This window comes from Triturus cristatus, chromosome 11 (assembly GCF_964204655.1).
Source record: "Triturus cristatus chromosome 11, aTriCri1.1, whole genome shotgun sequence".
Lineage (NCBI taxonomy): Eukaryota > Metazoa > Chordata > Amphibia > Caudata > Salamandridae > Triturus > Triturus cristatus.
In genome coordinates, this window is record NC_140594.1 from 936372932 (window position 1) to 936393322 (window position 20391).

Genomic DNA, 20391 nt, shown 5'->3' on the forward strand with positions numbered 1-20391 from the left:
GAAAATGTGCTAACAGTGGACTTTTCCATCTACAGATTATACTGAATGACCAGAGGTGGCAGTGTTTCACAACCGAGTTTCTCTGAATTGCCGAGACTGAAGAACAAAAAAAAAAAAGGAAGTCTTCCGGCATACGGCATCATTTTACCAATATACAAGGCAAGTTTAACTCACAATAATTCCTTTATGCATTAAAAAGACGCTCGCAGCATCAGCATGTCCTCACTACCTTATAGTGGGAGACTGTGCCTGAACATAATTTCTGTCAAGATGAGAGTAATATGGATCACATTGTGTTGGTCATGATAGTTCATAAAAGCCTGGCTGCCTCCAACGCTACTAAACCCTGCTTTATATCCTGGAACTAGCAATGTTGCAGAGAAGTATGTGAGGTTAAAAACTAAAATTGAGATTTGATTTTCTAATGAGCTTTTGATTTTCACAATAAAAGACTCCATAGTATTGATCTGTTTACCCTTTCTAAAAATCAAGATTTTTTTGTATTGCTTATAGAAAATGTGCTAACAGTGGACTTTTCCATCTACAGATTATACTGAATGACCAGAGGTGGCAGTGTTTCACAACCGAGTTTCTCTGAATTGCCGAGACTGAAGAACAAAAAAAAAAAAGGAAGTCTTCCGGCATACGGCATCATTTTACCAATATACAAGGCAAGTTTAACTCACAATAATTCCTTTATGCATTAAAAAGACGCTCACAGCATCAGCATGTCCTCACTACCTTATAGTGGGAGACTGTGCCTGAACATAATTTCTGTCAAGATGAAAGTAATATGGATCACATTGTGTTGGTCATGATAGTTCATAAAAGCCTGGCTGCCTCCAACGCTACTAAAGCCTGCTTTATATCCTGGAACTAGCAATGTTCTAGAGAAGTATGTGAGGTTAAAAACTAAAATTGAGATTTGATTTTCTAATGAGCTGTTGATTTTCACAATAAAAGGCTCCATAGTATTGATCTGTTTACGCTTTCTAAAAATCAAGATTTTTTTGTATTGCTTATAGAAAATGTGCTAACAGTGGACTTTTCCATCTACAGATTATACTGAATGACCAGAGGTGGCAGTGTTTCACAACCGAGTTTCTCTGAATTGCCGAGACTGAAGAACAAAAAAAAAAAAGGAAGTCTTCCGGCATACGGCATCATTTTACCAATATACAAGGCAAGTTTAACTCACAATAATTCCTTTATGCATTAAAAAGACGCTCACAGCATCAGCATGTCCTCACTACCTTATAGTGGGAGACTGTGCCTGAACATATTTTCTGTCAAGATGAGAGTAATATGGATCACATTGTGTTGGTCATGATAGTTCATAAAAGCCTGGCTGCCTCCAACGCTACTAAACCCTGCTTTATATCCTGGAACTAGCAATGTTGCAGAGAAGTATGTGAGGTTAAAAACTAAAATTGAGATTTGATTTTCTAAAGAGCTTTCTGATTTTCACAATAAAAGACTCCATAGTATTGATCTGTTTACCCTTTCTAAAAATCAAGATTTTTTTGTATTGCTTATAGAAAATGTGCTAACAGTGGACTTTTCCATCTGCAGATTATACTGAATGACCAGAGGTGGCAGTGTTTCACAACCTAGTTTCTCTGAATTGCCGAGACTGAAGAAAAAAAAAAGGAAGTCTTCCGGCATACGGGATCATTTTACCAATTTATAAGGCAAGTAAAACTCACAATAATTCCTTTATGCATTAAAAAGACGCTCACAGCATCAGCATGTCCTCACTACCTTACAGTGGGAGACTGTGCCTGAACATAATTTCTATCAAGATGAAAGTAATATGGATCACATTGTGTTGGTCATTATAGTTCATAAAAGCCTGGCTGCCTCCAACGCTACTAAAGCCTGCTTTATATCCTGGAGCTAGCAATGTTGCAGAGAAGTATGTGAGGTTTAAAACTAAAATTGACATTTGATTTTCTAATGAGCTGTTGATTTTCACAATAAAAGACTCCATAGTATTGATCTGTTTACCCTTTCTAAAAATCAAGATTTTTTTGTATTGCTTATAGAAAATGTGCTAACAGTGGACTTTTCCATCTACAGATTATACTGAATGACCAGAGGTGGCAGTGTTTCACAACCGAGTTTCTCTGAATTGCCGAGACTGAAGAACAAAAAAAAAAAAGGAAGTCTTCCGGCATACGGCATCATTTTACCAATATACAAGGCAAGTTTAACTCACAATAATTCCTTTATGCATTAAAAAGACGCTCACAGCATCAGCATGTCCTCACTACCTTATAGTGGGAGACTGTGCCTGAACATATTTTCTGTCAAGATGAGAGTAATATGGATCACATTGTGTTGGTCATGATAGTTCATAAAAGCCTGGCTGCCTCCAACGCTACTAAACCCTGCTTTATATCCTGGAACTAGCAATGTTGCAGAGAAGTATGTGAGGTTAAAAACTAAAATTGACATTTGATTTTCTAATGAGCTGTTGATTTTCACAATAAAAGACTCCATAGTATTGATCTGTTTACCCTTTCTAAAAATCAAGATTTTTTTGTATTGCTTATAGAAAATGTGCTAACAGTGGACTTTTCCATCTACAGATTATACTGAATGACCGGAGGTGGCAGTGTTTCACAACCGAGTTTCTCTGAATTGCCGAGACTGAAGACAAAAAAAAAAAAGGAAGTCTTCCGGCATACGGCATCATTTTACCAATTTATAAGGCAAGTAAAACTCACAATAATTCCTTTATGCATTAAAAAGACGCTCACAGCATCAGCATGTCCTCACTACCTTACAGTGGGAGACTGTGCCTGAACATAATTTCTGTCAAGATGAAAGTAATATGGATCACATTGTGTTGGTCATGATAGTTCATAAAAGCCTGGCTGCCTCCAACGCTACTAAAGCCTGCTTTATATCCTGGAGCTAGCAATGTTGCAGAGAAGTATGTGAGGTTAAAAACTAAAATTGAGATTTGATTTTCTAATGAGCTGTTGATTTTCACAATAAAAGACTCCATAGTATTGATCTGTTTACCCTTTCTAAAAATCAAGATTTTTTTGTATTGCTTATAGAAAATGTGCTAACAGTGGACTTTTCCATCTACAGATTATACTGAATGACCAGAGGTGGCAGTGTTTCACAACCGAGTTTCTCTGAATTGCCGAGACTGAAGAACAAAAAAAAAAAAGGAAGTCTTCCGGCATACGGCATCATTTTACCAATATACAAGGCAAGTTTAACTCACAATAATTCCTTTATGCATTAAAAAGACGCTCACAGCATCAGCATGTCCTCACTACCTTATAGTGGGAGACTGTGCCTGAACATAATTTCTGTCAAGATGAGAGTAATATGGATCACATTGTGTTGGTCATGATAGTTCATAAAAGCCTGGCTGCCTCCAACGCTACTAAACCCTGCTTTATATCCTGGAACTAGCAATGTTGCAGAGAAGTATGTGAGGTTAAAAACTAAAATTGAGATTTGATTTTCTAATGAGCTTTTGATTTTCACAATAAAAGACTCCATAGTATTGATCTGTTTACCCTTTCTAAAAATCAAGATTTTTTTGTATTGCTTATAGAAAATGTGCTAACAGTGGACTTTTCCATCTACAGATTATACTGAATGACCAGAGGTGGCAGTGTTTCACAACCGAGTTTCTCTGAATTGCCGAGACTGAAGAACAAAAAAAAAAAAGGAAGTCTTCCGGCATACGGCATCATTTTACCAATATACAAGGCAAGTTTAACTCACAATAATTCCTTTATGCATTAAAAAGACGCTCACAGCATCAGCATGTCCTCACTACCTTATAGTGGGAGACTGTGCCTGAACATAATTTCTGTCAAGATGAAAGTAATATGGATCACATTGTGTTGGTCATGATAGTTCATAAAAGCCTGGCTGCCTCCAACGCTACTAAAGCCTGCTTTATATCCTGGAACTAGCAATGTTCTAGAGAAGTATGTGAGGTTAAAAACTAAAATTGAGATTTGATTTTCTAATGAGCTGTTGATTTTCACAATAAAAGGCTCCATAGTATTGATCTGTTTACGCTTTCTAAAAATCAAGATTTTTTTGTATTGCTTATAGAAAATGTGCTAACAGTGGACTTTTCCATCTACAGATTATACTGAATGACCAGAGGTGGCAGTGTTTCACAACCGAGTTTCTCTGAATTGCCGAGACTGAAGAACAAAAAAAAAAAAGGAAGTCTTCCGGCATACGGCATCATTTTACCAATATACAAGGCAAGTTTAACTCACAATAATTCCTTTATGCATTAAAAAGACGCTCACAGCATCAGCATGTCCTCACTACCTTATAGTGGGAGACTGTGCCTGAACATATTTTCTGTCAAGATGAGAGTAATATGGATCACATTGTGTTGGTCATGATAGTTCATAAAAGCCTGGCTGCCTCCAACGCTACTAAACCCTGCTTTATATCCTGGAACTAGCAATGTTGCAGAGAAGTATGTGAGGTTAAAAACTAAAATTGAGATTTGATTTTCTAAAGAGCTTTCTGATTTTCACAATAAAAGACTCCATAGTATTGATCTGTTTACCCTTTCTAAAAATCAAGATTTTTTTGTATTGCTTATAGAAAATGTGCTAACAGTGGACTTTTCCATCTGCAGATTATACTGAATGACCAGAGGTGGCAGTGTTTCACAACCGAGTTTCTCTGAATTGCCGAGACTGAAGAAACAAAAAAAAGGAAGTCTTCCGGCATACGGCATCATTTTACCAATATGCAAGGCAAGTAAAACTCACAATAATTCCTTTATGCATTAAAAAGACGCTCACAGCATCAGCATGTCCTCACTACCTTATAGTGGGAGACTGTGCCTGAACATATTTTCTGTCAAGATGAGAGTAATATGGATCACATTGTGTTGGTCATGATAGTTCATAAAAGCCTGGCTGCCTCCAACGCTACTAAACCCTGCTTTATATCCTGGAACTAGCAATGTTGCAGAGAAGTATGTGAGGTTAAAAACTAAAATTGACATTTGATTTTCTAATGAGCTGTTGATTTTCACAATAAAAGACTCCATAGTATTGATCTGTTTACCCTTTCTAAAAATCAAGATTTTTTTGTATTGCTTATAGAAAATGTGCTAACAGTGGACTTTTCCATCTACAGATTATACTGAATGACCGGAGGTGGCAGTGTTTCACAACCGAGTTTCTCTGAATTGCCGAGACTGAAGACAAAAAAAAAAAAGGAAGTCTTCCGGCATACGGCATCATTTTACCAATTTATAAGGCAAGTAAAACTCACAATAATTCCTTTATGCATTAAAAAGACGCTCACAGCATCAGCATGTCCTCACTACCTTACAGTGGGAGACTGTGCCTGAACATAATTTCTGTCAAGATGAAAGTAATATGGATCACATTGTGTTGGTCATGATAGTTCATAAAAGCCTGGCTGCCTCCAACGCTACTAAAGCCTGCTTTATATCCTGGAGCTAGCAATGTTGCAGAGAAGTATGTGAGGTTAAAAACTAAAATTGAGATTTGATTTTCTAATGAGCTGTTGATTTTCACAATAAAAGACTCCATAGTATTGATCTGTTTACCCTTTCTAAAAATCAAGATTTTTTTGTATTGCTTATAGAAAATGTGCTAACAGTGGACTTTTCCATCTACAGATTATACTGAATGACCAGAGGTGGCAGTGTTTCACAACCGAGTTTCTCTGAATTGCCGAGACTGAAGAACAAAAAAAAAAAAGGAAGTCTTCCGGCATACGGCATCATTTTACCAATATACAAGGCAAGTTTAACTCACAATAATTCCTTTATGCATTAAAAAGACGCTCACAGCATCAGCATGTCCTCACTACCTTATAGTGGGAGACTGTGCCTGAACATAATTTCTGTCAAGATGAGAGTAATATGGATCACATTGTGTTGGTCATGATAGTTCATAAAAGCCTGGCTGCCTCCAACGCTACTAAACCCTGCTTTATATCCTGGAACTAGCAATGTTGCAGAGAAGTATGTGAGGTTAAAAACTAAAATTGAGATTTGATTTTCTAATGAGCTTTTGATTTTCACAATAAAAGACTCCATAGTATTGATCTGTTTACCCTTTCTAAAAATCAAGATTTTTTTGTATTGCTTATAGAAAATGTGCTAACAGTGGACTTTTCCATCTACAGATTATACTGAATGACCAGAGGTGGCAGTGTTTCACAACCGAGTTTCTCTGAATTGCCGAGACTGAAGAACAAAAAAAAAAAAGGAAGTCTTCCGGCATACGGCATCATTTTACCAATATACAAGGCAAGTTTAACTCACAATAATTCCTTTATGCATTAAAAAGACGCTCACAGCATCAGCATGTCCTCACTACCTTATAGTGGGAGACTGTGCCTGAACATAATTTCTGTCAAGATGAAAGTAATATGGATCACATTGTGTTGGTCATGATAGTTCATAAAAGCCTGGCTGCCTCCAACGCTACTAAAGCCTGCTTTATATCCTGGAACTAGCAATGTTCTAGAGAAGTATGTGAGGTTAAAAACTAAAATTGAGATTTGATTTTCTAATGAGCTGTTGATTTTCACAATAAAAGGCTCCATAGTATTGATCTGTTTACGCTTTCTAAAAATCAAGATTTTTTTGTATTGCTTATAGAAAATGTGCTAACAGTGGACTTTTCCATCTACAGATTATACTGAATGACCAGAGGTGGCAGTGTTTCACAACCGAGTTTCTCTGAATTGCCGAGACTGAAGAACAAAAAAAAAAAAAGGAAGTCTTCCGGCATACGGCATCATTTTACCAATATACAAGGCAAGTTTAACTCACAATAATTCCTTTATGCATTAAAAAGACGCTCACAGCATCAGCATGTCCTCACTACCTTATAGTGGGAGACTGTGCCTGAACATATTTTCTGTCAAGATGAGAGTAATATGGATCACATTGTGTTGGTCATGATAGTTCATAAAAGCCTGGCTGCCTCCAACGCTACTAAACCCTGCTTTATATCCTGGAACTAGCAATGTTGCAGAGAAGTATGTGAGGTTAAAAACTAAAATTGAGATTTGATTTTCTAAAGAGCTTTCTGATTTTCACAATAAAAGACTCCATAGTATTGATCTGTTTACCCTTTCTAAAAATCAAGATTTTTTTGTATTGCTTATAGAAAATGTGCTAACAGTGGACTTTTCCATCTGCAGATTATACTGAATGACCAGAGGTGGCAGTGTTTCACAACCTAGTTTCTCTGAATTGCCGAGACTGAAGAAAAAAAAAAGGAAGTCTTCCGGCATACGGGATCATTTTACCAATTTATAAGGCAAGTAAAACTCACAATAATTCCTTTATGCATTAAAAAGACGCTCACAGCATCAGCATGTCCTCACTACCTTACAGTGGGAGACTGTGCCTGAACATAATTTCTATCAAGATGAAAGTAATATGGATCACATTGTGTTGGTCATTATAGTTCATAAAAGCCTGGCTGCCTCCAACGCTACTAAAGCCTGCTTTATATCCTGGAGCTAGCAATGTTGCAGAGAAGTATGTGAGGTTTAAAACTAAAATTGACATTTGATTTTCTAATGAGCTGTTGATTTTCACAATAAAAGACTCCATAGTATTGATCTGTTTACCCTTTCTAAAAATCAAGATTTTTTTGTATTGCTTATAGAAAATGTGCTAACAGTGGACTTTTCCATCTGCAGATTATACTGAATGACCAGAGGTGGCAGTGTTTCACAACCGAGTTTCTCTGAATTGCCGAGACTGAAGAAACAAAAAAAAGGAAGTCTTCCGGCATACGGCATCATTTTACCAATATGCAAGGCAAGTAAAACTCACAATAATTCCTTTATGCATTAAAAAGACGCTCACAGCATCAGCATGTCCTCACTACCTTATAGTGGGAGACTGTGCCTGAACATATTTTCTGTCAAGATGAGAGTAATATGGATCACATTGTGTTGGTCATGATAGTTCATAAAAGCCTGGCTGCCTCCAACGCTACTAAACCCTGCTTTATATCCTGGAACTAGCAATGTTGCAGAGAAGTATGTGAGGTTAAAAACTAAAATTGACATTTGATTTTCTAATGAGCTGTTGATTTTCACAATAAAAGACTCCATAGTATTGATCTGTTTACCCTTTCTAAAAATCAAGATTTTTTTGTATTGCTTATAGAAAATGTGCTAACAGTGGACTTTTCCATCTACAGATTATACTGAATGACCGGAGGTGGCAGTGTTTCACAACCGAGTTTCTCTGAATTGCCGAGACTGAAGACAAAAAAAAAAAAGGAAGTCTTCCGGCATACGGCATCATTTTACCAATTTATAAGGCAAGTAAAACTCACAATAATTCCTTTATGCATTAAAAAGACGCTCACAGCATCAGCATGTCCTCACTACCTTACAGTGGGAGACTGTGCCTGAACATAATTTCTGTCAAGATGAAAGTAATATGGATCACATTGTGTTGGTCATGATAGTTCATAAAAGCCTGGCTGCCTCCAACGCTACTAAAGCCTGCTTTATATCCTGGAGCTAGCAATGTTGCAGAGAAGTATGTGAGGTTAAAAACTAAAATTGAGATTTGATTTTCTAATGAGCTGTTGATTTTCACAATAAAAGACTCCATAGTATTGATCTGTTTACCCTTTCTAAAAATCAAGATTTTTTTGTATTGCTTATAGAAAATGTGCTAACAGTGGACTTTTCCATCTACAGATTATACTGAATGACCAGAGGTGGCAGTGTTTCACAACCGAGTTTCTCTGAATTGCCGAGACTGAAGAACAAAAAAAAAAAAGGAAGTCTTCCGGCATACGGCATCATTTTACCAATATACAAGGCAAGTTTAACTCACAATAATTCCTTTATGCATTAAAAAGACGCTCACAGCATCAGCATGTCCTCACTACCTTATAGTGGGAGACTGTGCCTGAACATAATTTCTGTCAAGATGAGAGTAATATGGATCACATTGTGTTGGTCATGATAGTTCATAAAAGCCTGGCTGCCTCCAACGCTACTAAACCCTGCTTTATATCCTGGAACTAGCAATGTTGCAGAGAAGTATGTGAGGTTAAAAACTAAAATTGAGATTTGATTTTCTAATGAGCTTTTGATTTTCACAATAAAAGACTCCATAGTATTGATCTGTTTACCCTTTCTAAAAATCAAGATTTTTTTGTATTGCTTATAGAAAATGTGCTAACAGTGGACTTTTCCATCTACAGATTATACTGAATGACCAGAGGTGGCAGTGTTTCACAACCGAGTTTCTCTGAATTGCCGAGACTGAAGAACAAAAAAAAAAAAGGAAGTCTTCCGGCATACGGCATCATTTTACCAATATACAAGGCAAGTTTAACTCACAATAATTCCTTTATGCATTAAAAAGACGCTCACAGCATCAGCATGTCCTCACTACCTTATAGTGGGAGACTGTGCCTGAACATAATTTCTGTCAAGATGAAAGTAATATGGATCACATTGTGTTGGTCATGATAGTTCATAAAAGCCTGGCTGCCTCCAACGCTACTAAAGCCTGCTTTATATCCTGGAACTAGCAATGTTCTAGAGAAGTATGTGAGGTTAAAAACTAAAATTGAGATTTGATTTTCTAATGAGCTGTTGATTTTCACAATAAAAGGCTCCATAGTATTGATCTGTTTACGCTTTCTAAAAATCAAGATTTTTTTGTATTGCTTATAGAAAATGTGCTAACAGTGGACTTTTCCATCTACAGATTATACTGAATGACCAGAGGTGGCAGTGTTTCACAACCGAGTTTCTCTGAATTGCCGAGACTGAAGAACAAAAAAAAAAAAAGGAAGTCTTCCGGCATACGGCATCATTTTACCAATATACAAGGCAAGTTTAACTCACAATAATTCCTTTATGCATTAAAAAGACGCTCACAGCATCAGCATGTCCTCACTACCTTATAGTGGGAGACTGTGCCTGAACATATTTTCTGTCAAGATGAGAGTAATATGGATCACATTGTGTTGGTCATGATAGTTCATAAAAGCCTGGCTGCCTCCAACGCTACTAAACCCTGCTTTATATCCTGGAACTAGCAATGTTGCAGAGAAGTATGTGAGGTTAAAAACTAAAATTGAGATTTGATTTTCTAAAGAGCTTTCTGATTTTCACAATAAAAGACTCCATAGTATTGATCTGTTTACCCTTTCTAAAAATCAAGATTTTTTTGTATTGCTTATAGAAAATGTGCTAACAGTGGACTTTTCCATCTGCAGATTATACTGAATGACCAGAGGTGGCAGTGTTTCACAACCTAGTTTCTCTGAATTGCCGAGACTGAAGAAAAAAAAAAGGAAGTCTTCCGGCATACGGGATCATTTTACCAATTTATAAGGCAAGTAAAACTCACAATAATTCCTTTATGCATTAAAAAGACGCTCACAGCATCAGCATGTCCTCACTACCTTACAGTGGGAGACTGTGCCTGAACATAATTTCTATCAAGATGAAAGTAATATGGATCACATTGTGTTGGTCATTATAGTTCATAAAAGCCTGGCTGCCTCCAACGCTACTAAAGCCTGCTTTATATCCTGGAGCTAGCAATGTTGCAGAGAAGTATGTGAGGTTTAAAACTAAAATTGACATTTGATTTTCTAATGAGCTGTTGATTTTCACAATAAAAGACTCCATAGTATTGATCTGTTTACCCTTTCTAAAAATCAAGATTTTTTTGTATTGCTTATAGAAAATGTGCTAACAGTGGACTTTTCCATCTGCAGATTATACTGAATGACCAGAGGTGGCAGTGTTTCACAACCGAGTTTCTCTGAATTGCCGAGACTGAAGAAACAAAAAAAAGGAAGTCTTCCGGCATACGGCATCATTTTACCAATATGCAAGGCAAGTAAAACTCACAATAATTCCTTTATGCATTAAAAAGACGCTCACAGCATCAGCATGTCCTCACTACCTTATAGTGGGAGACTGTGCCTGAACATATTTTCTGTCAAGATGAGAGTAATATGGATCACATTGTGTTGGTCATGATAGTTCATAAAAGCCTGGCTGCCTCCAACGCTACTAAACCCTGCTTTATATCCTGGAACTAGCAATGTTGCAGAGAAGTATGTGAGGTTAAAAACTAAAATTGACATTTGATTTTCTAATGAGCTGTTGATTTTCACAATAAAAGACTCCATAGTATTGATCTGTTTACCCTTTCTAAAAATCAAGATTTTTTTGTATTGCTTATAGAAAATGTGCTAACAGTGGACTTTTCCATCTACAGATTATACTGAATGACCGGAGGTGGCAGTGTTTCACAACCGAGTTTCTCTGAATTGCCGAGACTGAAGACAAAAAAAAAAAAGGAAGTCTTCCGGCATACGGCATCATTTTACCAATTTATAAGGCAAGTAAAACTCACAATAATTCCTTTATGCATTAAAAAGACGCTCACAGCATCAGCATGTCCTCACTACCTTACAGTGGGAGACTGTGCCTGAACATAATTTCTGTCAAGATGAAAGTAATATGGATCACATTGTGTTGGTCATGATAGTTCATAAAAGCCTGGCTGCCTCCAACGCTACTAAAGCCTGCTTTATATCCTGGAGCTAGCAATGTTGCAGAGAAGTATGTGAGGTTAAAAACTAAAATTGAGATTTGATTTTCTAATGAGCTGTTGATTTTCACAATAAAAGACTCCATAGTATTGATCTGTTTACCCTTTCTAAAAATCAAGATTTTTTTGTATTGCTTATAGAAAATGTGCTAACAGTGGACTTTTCCATCTACAGATTATACTGAATGACCAGAGGTGGCAGTGTTTCACAACCGAGTTTCTCTGAATTGCCGAGACTGAAGAACAAAAAAAAAAAAGGAAGTCTTCCGGCATACGGCATCATTTTACCAATATACAAGGCAAGTTTAACTCACAATAATTCCTTTATGCATTAAAAAGACGCTCACAGCATCAGCATGTCCTCACTACCTTATAGTGGGAGACTGTGCCTGAACATAATTTCTGTCAAGATGAGAGTAATATGGATCACATTGTGTTGGTCATGATAGTTCATAAAAGCCTGGCTGCCTCCAACGCTACTAAACCCTGCTTTATATCCTGGAACTAGCAATGTTGCAGAGAAGTATGTGAGGTTAAAAACTAAAATTGAGATTTGATTTTCTAATGAGCTTTTGATTTTCACAATAAAAGACTCCATAGTATTGATCTGTTTACCCTTTCTAAAAATCAAGATTTTTTTGTATTGCTTATAGAAAATGTGCTAACAGTGGACTTTTCCATCTACAGATTATACTGAATGACCAGAGGTGGCAGTGTTTCACAACCGAGTTTCTCTGAATTGCCGAGACTGAAGAACAAAAAAAAAAAAGGAAGTCTTCCGGCATACGGCATCATTTTACCAATATACAAGGCAAGTTTAACTCACAATAATTCCTTTATGCATTAAAAAGACGCTCACAGCATCAGCATGTCCTCACTACCTTATAGTGGGAGACTGTGCCTGAACATAATTTCTGTCAAGATGAAAGTAATATGGATCACATTGTGTTGGTCATGATAGTTCATAAAAGCCTGGCTGCCTCCAACGCTACTAAAGCCTGCTTTATATCCTGGAACTAGCAATGTTCTAAAGAAGTATGTGAGGTTAAAAACTAAAATTGAGATTTGATTTTCTAATGAGCTGTTGATTTTCACAATAAAAGGCTCCATAGTATTGATCTGTTTACGCTTTCTAAAAATCAAGATTTTTTTGTATTGCTTATAGAAAATGTGCTAACAGTGGACTTTTCCATCTGCAGATTATACTGAATGACCAGAGGTGGCAGTGTTTCACAACCTAGTTTCTCTGAATTGCCGAGACTGAAGAAAAAAAAAAGGAAGTCTTCCGGCATACGGCATCATTTTACCAATATGCAAGGCAAGTTTAACTCACAATAATTCCTTTATGCATTAAAAAGACGCTCACAGCATCAGTATGTCCTCACTACCTTATAGTTGGAGACTGTGCCTGAACATAATTTCTGTCAAGATGAGAGTAATATGGATCACATTGTGTTGGTCATGATAGTTCATAAAAGCCTGGCTGCCTCCAACGCTACTAAAGCCTGCTTTATATCCTGGAGCTAGCAATGTTGCAGAGAAGTATGTGAGGTTAAAAACTAAAATTGAGATTTGATTTTCTAATGAGCTGTTGATTTTCACAATAAAAGACTCCATAGTATTGATCTGTTTACCCTTTCTAAAAATCAAGATTTTTTTGTATTGCTTATAGAAAATGTGCTAACAGTGGACTTTTCCATCTACAGATTATACTGAATGACCAGAGGTGGCAGTGTTTCACAACCGAGTTTCTCTGAATTGCCGAGACTGAAGAACAAAAAAAAAAAAGGAAGTCTTCCGGCATACGGCATCATTTTACCAATATACAAGGCAAGTTTAACTCACAATAATTCCTTTATGCATTAAAAAGACGCTCACAGCATCAGCATGTCCTCACTACCTTATAGTGGGAGACTGTGCCTGAACATAATTTCTGTCAAGATGAGAGTAATATGGATCACATTGTGTTGGTCATGATAGTTCATAAAAGCCTGGCTGCCTCCAACGCTACTAAACCCTGCTTTATATCCTGGAACTAGCAATGTTGCAGAGAAGTATGTGAGGTTAAAAACTAAAATTGAGATTTGATTTTCTAAAGAGCTTTTGATTTTCACAATAAAAGACTCCATAGTATTGATCTGTTTACCCTTTCTAAAAATCAAGATTTTTTTGTATTGCTTATAGAAAATGTGCTAACAGTGGACTTTTCCATCTACAGATTATACTGAATGACCAGAGGTGGCAGTGTTTCACAACCGAGTTTCTCTGAATTGCCGAGACTGAAGAACAAAAAAAAAAAAGGAAGTCTTCCGGCATACGGCATCATTTTACCAATATACAAGGCAAGTTTAACTCACAATAATTCCTTTATGCATTAAAAAGACGCTCACAGCATCAGCATGTCCTCACTACCTTACAGTGGGAGACTGTGCCTGAACATAATTTCTGTCAAGATGAAAGTAATATGGATCACATTGTGTTGGTCATGATAGTTCATAAAAGCCTGGCTGCCTCCAACGCTACTAAAGCCTGCTTTATATCCTGGAGCTAGCAATGTTGCAGAGAAGTATGTGAGGTTAAAAACTAAAATTGAGATTTGATTTTCTAATGAGCTGTTGATTTTCACAATAAAAGACTCCATAGTATTGATCTGTTTACCCTTTCTAAAAATCAAGATTTTTTTGTATTGCTTATAGAAAATGTGCTAACAGTGGACTTTTCCATCTACAGATTATACTGAATGACCAGAGGTGGCAGTGTTTCACAACCGAGTTTCTCTGAATTGCCGAGACTGAAGAACAAAAAAAAAAAAGGAAGTCTTCCGGCATACGGCATCATTTTACCAATATACAAGGCAAGTTTAACTCACAATAATTCCTTTATGCATTAAAAAGACGCTCACAGCATCAGCATGTCCTCACTACCTTATAGTGGGAGACTGTGCCTGAACATAATTTCTGTCAAGATGAAAGTAATATGGATCACATTGTGTTGGTCATGATAGTTCATAAAAGCCTGGCTGCCTCCAACGCTACTAAAGCCTGCTTTATATCCTGGAACTAGCAATGTTCTAGAGAAGTATGTGAGGTTAAAAACTAAAATTGAGATTTGATTTTCTAATGAGCTGTTGATTTTCACAATAAAAGGCTCCATAGTATTGATCTGTTTACGCTTTCTAAAAATCAAGATTTTTTTGTATTGCTTATAGAAAATGTGCTAACAGTGGACTTTTCCATCTGCAGATTATACTGAATGACCAGAGGTGGCAGTGTTTCACAACCGAGTTTCTCTGAATTGCCGAGATTGAAGAACAAAAAAACAAAAAGGAAGTCTTCCGGCATACGGCATCATTTTACCAATATGCAAGGCAAGTAAAACTCACAATAATTCCTTTATGCATTAAAAAGACGCTCACAGCATCAGCATGTCCTCACTACCTTATAGTGGGAGACTGTGCCTGAACATAATTTCTGTCAAGATGAAAGTAATATGGATCACATTGTGTTGGTCATGATAGTTCATAAAAGCCTGGCTGCCTCCAACGCTACTAAAGCCTGCTTTATATCCTGGAGCTAGCAATGTTGCAGAGAAGTATGTGAGGTTAAAAACTAAAATTGAGATTTGATTTTCTAATGAGCTGTTGATTTTCACAATAAAAGACTCCATAGTATTGATCTGTTTACCCTTTCTAAAAATCAAGATTTTTTTTGTATTGCTTATAGAAAATGTGCTAACAGTGGACTTTTCCATCTACAGATTATACTGAATGACCAGAGGTGGCAGTGTTTCACAACCGAGTTTCTCTGAATTGCCGAGACTGAAGAAAAAAAAAAGGAAGTCTTCCGGCATACGGCATCATTTTACCAATATGCAAGGCAAGTTTAACTCACAATAATTCCTTTATGCATTAAAAAGACGCTCACAGCATCAGCATGTCCTCACTACCTTATAGTGGGAGACTGTGCCTGAACATAATTTCTGTCAAGATGAGAGTAATATGGATCACATTGTGTTGGTCATGATAGTTCATAAAAGCCTGGCTGCCTCCAACGCTACTAAAGCCTGCTTTATATCCTGGAACTAGCAATGTTGCAGAGAAGTATGTGAGGTTAAAAACTAAAATTGAGATTTGATTTTCTAATGAGCTTTTGATTTTCACAATAAAAGACTCCATAGTATTGATCTGTTTACCCTTTCTAAAAATCAAGATTTTTTTGTATTGCTTATAGAAAATGTGCTAACAGTGGACTTTTCCATCTACAGATTATACTGAATGACCAGAGGTGGCAGTGTTTCACAACCGAGTTTCTCTGAATTGCCGAGACTGAAGAAACAAAAAAAAGGAAGTCTTCCGGCATACGGCATCATTTTACCAATATGCAAGGCAAGTAAAACTCACAATAATTCCTTTATGCATTAAAAAGACGCTCACAGCATCAGCATGTCCTCTCTACCTTATAGTGGGAGACTGTGCCTGAACATAATTTCTGTCAAGATGAAAGTAATATGGATCACATTGTGTTGGTCATGATAGTTCATAAAAGTCTGGCTGCCTCCAACGCTACTAAAGCCTGCTTTATATCCTGGAACTAGCAATGTTGCAGAGAAGTATGTGAGGTTAAAAACTAAAATTGAGATTTGATTTTCTAAAGAGATTTTGATTTTCACAATAAAAGACTCCATAGTATTGATCTGTTTACCCTTTCTAAAAATCACGATTTTTTTGTATTGCTTATAGAAAATGTGCTAACAGTGGACTTTTCCATCTGCAGATTATACTGAATGACCAGAGGTGGCAGTGTTTCACAACCTAGTTTCTCTGAATTGCCGAGACTGAAGAAAAAAAAAAGGAAGTCTTCCGGCATACGGGATCATTTTACCAATTTCTAAGGCAAGTAAAACTCACAATAATTCCTTTATGCATTAAAAAGACGCTCACAGCATCAGCATGTCCTCACTACCTTACAGTGGGAGACTGTGCCTGAACATAATTTCTATCAAGATGAAAGTAATATGGATCACATTGTGTTGGTCATTATAGTTCATAAAAGCCTGGCTGCCTCCAACGCTACTAAAGCCTGCTTTATATCCTGGAGCTAGCAATGTTGCAGAGAAGTATGTGAGGTTAAAAACTAAAATTGAGATTTGATTTTCTAATGAGCTTTTGATTTTCACAATAAAAGACTCCATAGTATTGATCTGTTTACCCTTTCTAAAAATCAAGATTTTTTTGTATTGCTTATAGAAAATGTGCTAACAGTGGACTTTTCCATCTACAGATTATACTGAATGACCAGAGGTGGCAGTGTTTCACAACCGAGTTTCTCTGAATTGCCGAGACTGAAGAACAAAAAAAAAAAAGGAAGTCTTCCGGCATACGGCATCATTTTACCAATATACAAGGCAAGTTTAACTCACAATAATTCCTTTATGCATTAAAAAGACGCTCACAGCATCAGCATGTCCTCACTACCTTATAGTGGGAGACTGTGCCTGAACATATTTTCTGTCAAGATGAGAGTAATATGGATCACATTGTGTTGGTCATGATAGTTCATAAAAGCCTGGCTGCCTCCAACGCTACTAAACCCTGCTTTATATCCTGGAACTAGCAATGTTGCAGAGAAGTATGTGAGGTTAAAAACTAAAATTGAGATTTGATTTTCTAAAGAGCTTTCTGATTTTCACAATAAAAGACTCCATAGTATTGATCTGTTTACCCTTTCTAAAAATCAAGATTTTTTTGTATTGCTTATAGAAAATGTGCTAACAGTGGACTTTTCCATCTGCAGATTATACTGAATGACCAGAGGTGGCAGTGTTTCACAACCTAGTTTCTCTGAATTGCCGAGACTGAAGAAAAAAAAAAGGAAGTCTTCCGGCATACGGGATCATTTTACCAATTTATAAGGCAAGTAAAACTCACAATAATTCCTTTATGCATTAAAAAGACGCTCACAGCATCAGCATGTCCTCACTACCTTACAGTGGGAGACTGTGCCTGAACATAATTTCTATCAAGATGAAAGTAATATGGATCACATTGTGTTGGTCATTATAGTTCATAAAAGCCTGGCTGCCTCCAACGCTACTAAAGCCTGCTTTATATCCTGGAGCTAGCAATGTTGCAGAGAAGTATGTGAGGTTTAAAACTAAAATTGACATTTGATTTTCTAATGAGCTGTTGATTTTCACAATAAAAGACTCCATAGTATTGATCTGTTTACCCTTTCTAAAAATCAAGATTTTTTTGTATTGCTTATAGAAAATGTGCTAACAGTGGACTTTTCCATCTGCAGATTATACTGAATGACCAGAGGTGGCAGTGTTTCACAACCGAGTTTCTCTGAATTGCCGAGACTGAAGAAACAAAAAAAAGGAAGTCTTCCGGCATACGGCATCATTTTACCAATATGCAAGGCAAGTAAAACTCACAATAATTCCTTTATGCATTAAAAAGACGCTCACAGCATCAGCATGTCCTCACTACCTTATAGTGGGAGACTGTGCCTGAACATATTTTCTGTCAAGATGAGAGTAATATGGATCACATTGTGTTGGTCATGATAGTTCATAAAAGCCTGGCTGCCTCCAACGCTACTAAACCCTGCTTTATATCCTGGAACTAGCAATGTTGCAGAGAAGTATGTGAGGTTAAAAACTAAAATTGACATTTGATTTTCTAATGAGCTGTTGATTTTCACAATAAAAGACTCCATAGTATTGATCTGTTTACCCTTTCTAAAAATCAAGATTTTTTTGTATTGCTTATAGAAAATGTGCTAACAGTGGACTTTTCCATCTACAGATTATACTGAATGACCGGAGGTGGCAGTGTTTCACAACCGAGTTTCTCTGAATTGCCGAGACTGAAGACAAAAAAAAAAAAGGAAGTCTTCCGGCATACGGCATCATTTTACCAATTTATAAGGCAAGTAAAACTCACAATAATTCCTTTATGCATTAAAAAGACGCTCACAGCATCAGCATGTCCTCACTACCTTACAGTGGGAGACTGTGCCTGAACATAATTTCTGTCAAGATGAAAGTAATATGGATCACATTGTGTTGGTCATGATAGTTCATAAAAGCCTGGCTGCCTCCAACGCTACTAAAGCCTGCTTTATATCCTGGAGCTAGCAATGTTGCAGAGAAGTATGTGAGGTTAAAAACTAAAATTGAGATTTGATTTTCTAATGAGCTGTTGATTTTCACAATAAAAGACTCCATAGTATTGATCTGTTTACCCTTTCTAAAAATCAAGATTTTTTTGTATTGCTTATAGAAAATGTGCTAACAGTGGACTTTTCCATCTACAGATTATACTGAATGACCAGAGGTGGCAGTGTTTCACAACCGAGTTTCTCTGAATTGCCGAGACTGAAGAACAAAAAAAAAAAAGGAAGTCTTCCGGCATACGGCATCATTTTACCAATATACAAGGCAAGTTTAACTCACAATAATTCCTTTATGCATTAAAAAGACGCTCACAGCATCAGCATGTCCTCACTACCTTATAGTGGGAGACTGTGCCTGAACATAATTTCTGTCAAGATGAGAGTAATATGGATCACATTGTGTTGGTCATGATAGTTCATAAAAGCCTGGCTGCCTCCAACGCTACTAAACCCTGCTTTATATCCTGGAACTAGCAATGTTGCAGAGAAGTATGTGAGGTTAAAAACTAAAATTGAGATTTGATTTTCTAAAGAGCTTTTGATTTTCACAATAAAAGACTCCATAGTATTGATCTGTTTACCCTTTCTAAAAATCAAGATTTTTTTGTATTGCTTATAGAAAATGTGCTAACAGTGGACTTTTCCATCTACAGATTATACTGAATGACCAGAGGTGGCAGTGTTTCACAACCGAGTTTCTCTGAATTGCCGAGACTGAAGAACAAAAAAAAAAAAGGAAGTCTTCCGGCATACGGCATCATTTTACCAATATACAAGGCAAGTTTAACTCACAATAATTCCTTTATGCATTAAAAAGACGCTCACAGCATCAGCATGTCCTCACTACCTTACAGTGGGAGACTGTGCCTGAACATAATTTCTGTCAAGATGAAAGTAATATGGATCACATTGTGTTGGTCATGATAGTTCATAAAAGCCTGGCTGCCTCCAACGCTACTAAAGCCTGCTTTATATCCTGGAGCTAGCAATGTTGCAGAGAAGTATGTGAGGTTAAAAACTAAAATTGAGATTTGATTTTCTAATGAGCTTTTGATTTTCACAATAAAAGACTCCATAGTATTGATCTGTTTACCCTTTCTAAAAATCAAGATTTTTTTGTATTGCTTATAGAAAATGTGCTAACAGTGGACTTTTCCATCTACAGATTATACTGAATGACCAGAGGTGGCAGTGTTTCACAACTGAGTTTCTCTGAATTGCCGAGACTGAAGAACAAAAAAAAAAAAGGAAGTCTTCCGGCATACGGCATCATTTTACCAATATACAAGGCAAGTTTAACTCACAATAATTCCTTTATGCATTAAAAAGACGCTCACAGCATCAGCATGTCCTCACTACCTTATAGTGGGAGACTGTGCCTGAACATAATTTCTGTCAAGATGAAAGTAATATGGATCACATTGTGTTGGTCATGATAGTTCATAAAAGCCTGGCTGCCTCCAACGCTACTAAAGCCTGCTTTATATCCTGGAACTAGCAATGTTCTAGAGAAGTATGTGAGGTTAAAAACTAAAATTGAGATTTGATTTTCTAATGAGCTGTTGATTTTCACAATAAAAGGCTCCATAGTATTGATCT

General features: G+C 36.7%; 1 long non-coding RNA gene across 1 annotated transcript in view; it reads left to right on the forward strand.

Moving 5' to 3' along the window:
* Positions 1-20391, forward strand: part of LOC146785658 (uncharacterized) — a 50119-nt gene that overhangs the window by 22940 nt on the left and 6788 nt on the right. The window contains exons 43-81 of the long non-coding RNA XR_014970732.1: positions 36-159; positions 548-671; positions 1060-1183; positions 1573-1691; positions 2080-2203; positions 2592-2714; positions 3103-3226; positions 3615-3738; positions 4127-4250; positions 4640-4760; positions 5149-5271; positions 5660-5783; positions 6172-6295; positions 6684-6808; positions 7705-7825; positions 8214-8336; positions 8725-8848; positions 9237-9360; positions 9749-9873; positions 10263-10381; positions 10770-10890; positions 11279-11401; positions 11790-11913; positions 12302-12425; positions 12814-12932; positions 13321-13444; positions 13833-13956; positions 14345-14468; positions 14857-14981; positions 15371-15489; positions 15878-15998; positions 16387-16505; positions 16894-17017; positions 17407-17525; positions 17914-18034; positions 18423-18545; positions 18934-19057; positions 19446-19569; positions 19958-20081. This is a non-coding gene — a long non-coding RNA (uncharacterized LOC146785658). The remainder of the gene's footprint in view (positions 1-35; positions 160-547; positions 672-1059; positions 1184-1572; positions 1692-2079; positions 2204-2591; positions 2715-3102; positions 3227-3614; positions 3739-4126; positions 4251-4639; positions 4761-5148; positions 5272-5659; positions 5784-6171; positions 6296-6683; positions 6809-7704; positions 7826-8213; positions 8337-8724; positions 8849-9236; positions 9361-9748; positions 9874-10262; positions 10382-10769; positions 10891-11278; positions 11402-11789; positions 11914-12301; positions 12426-12813; positions 12933-13320; positions 13445-13832; positions 13957-14344; positions 14469-14856; positions 14982-15370; positions 15490-15877; positions 15999-16386; positions 16506-16893; positions 17018-17406; positions 17526-17913; positions 18035-18422; positions 18546-18933; positions 19058-19445; positions 19570-19957; positions 20082-20391) is intronic.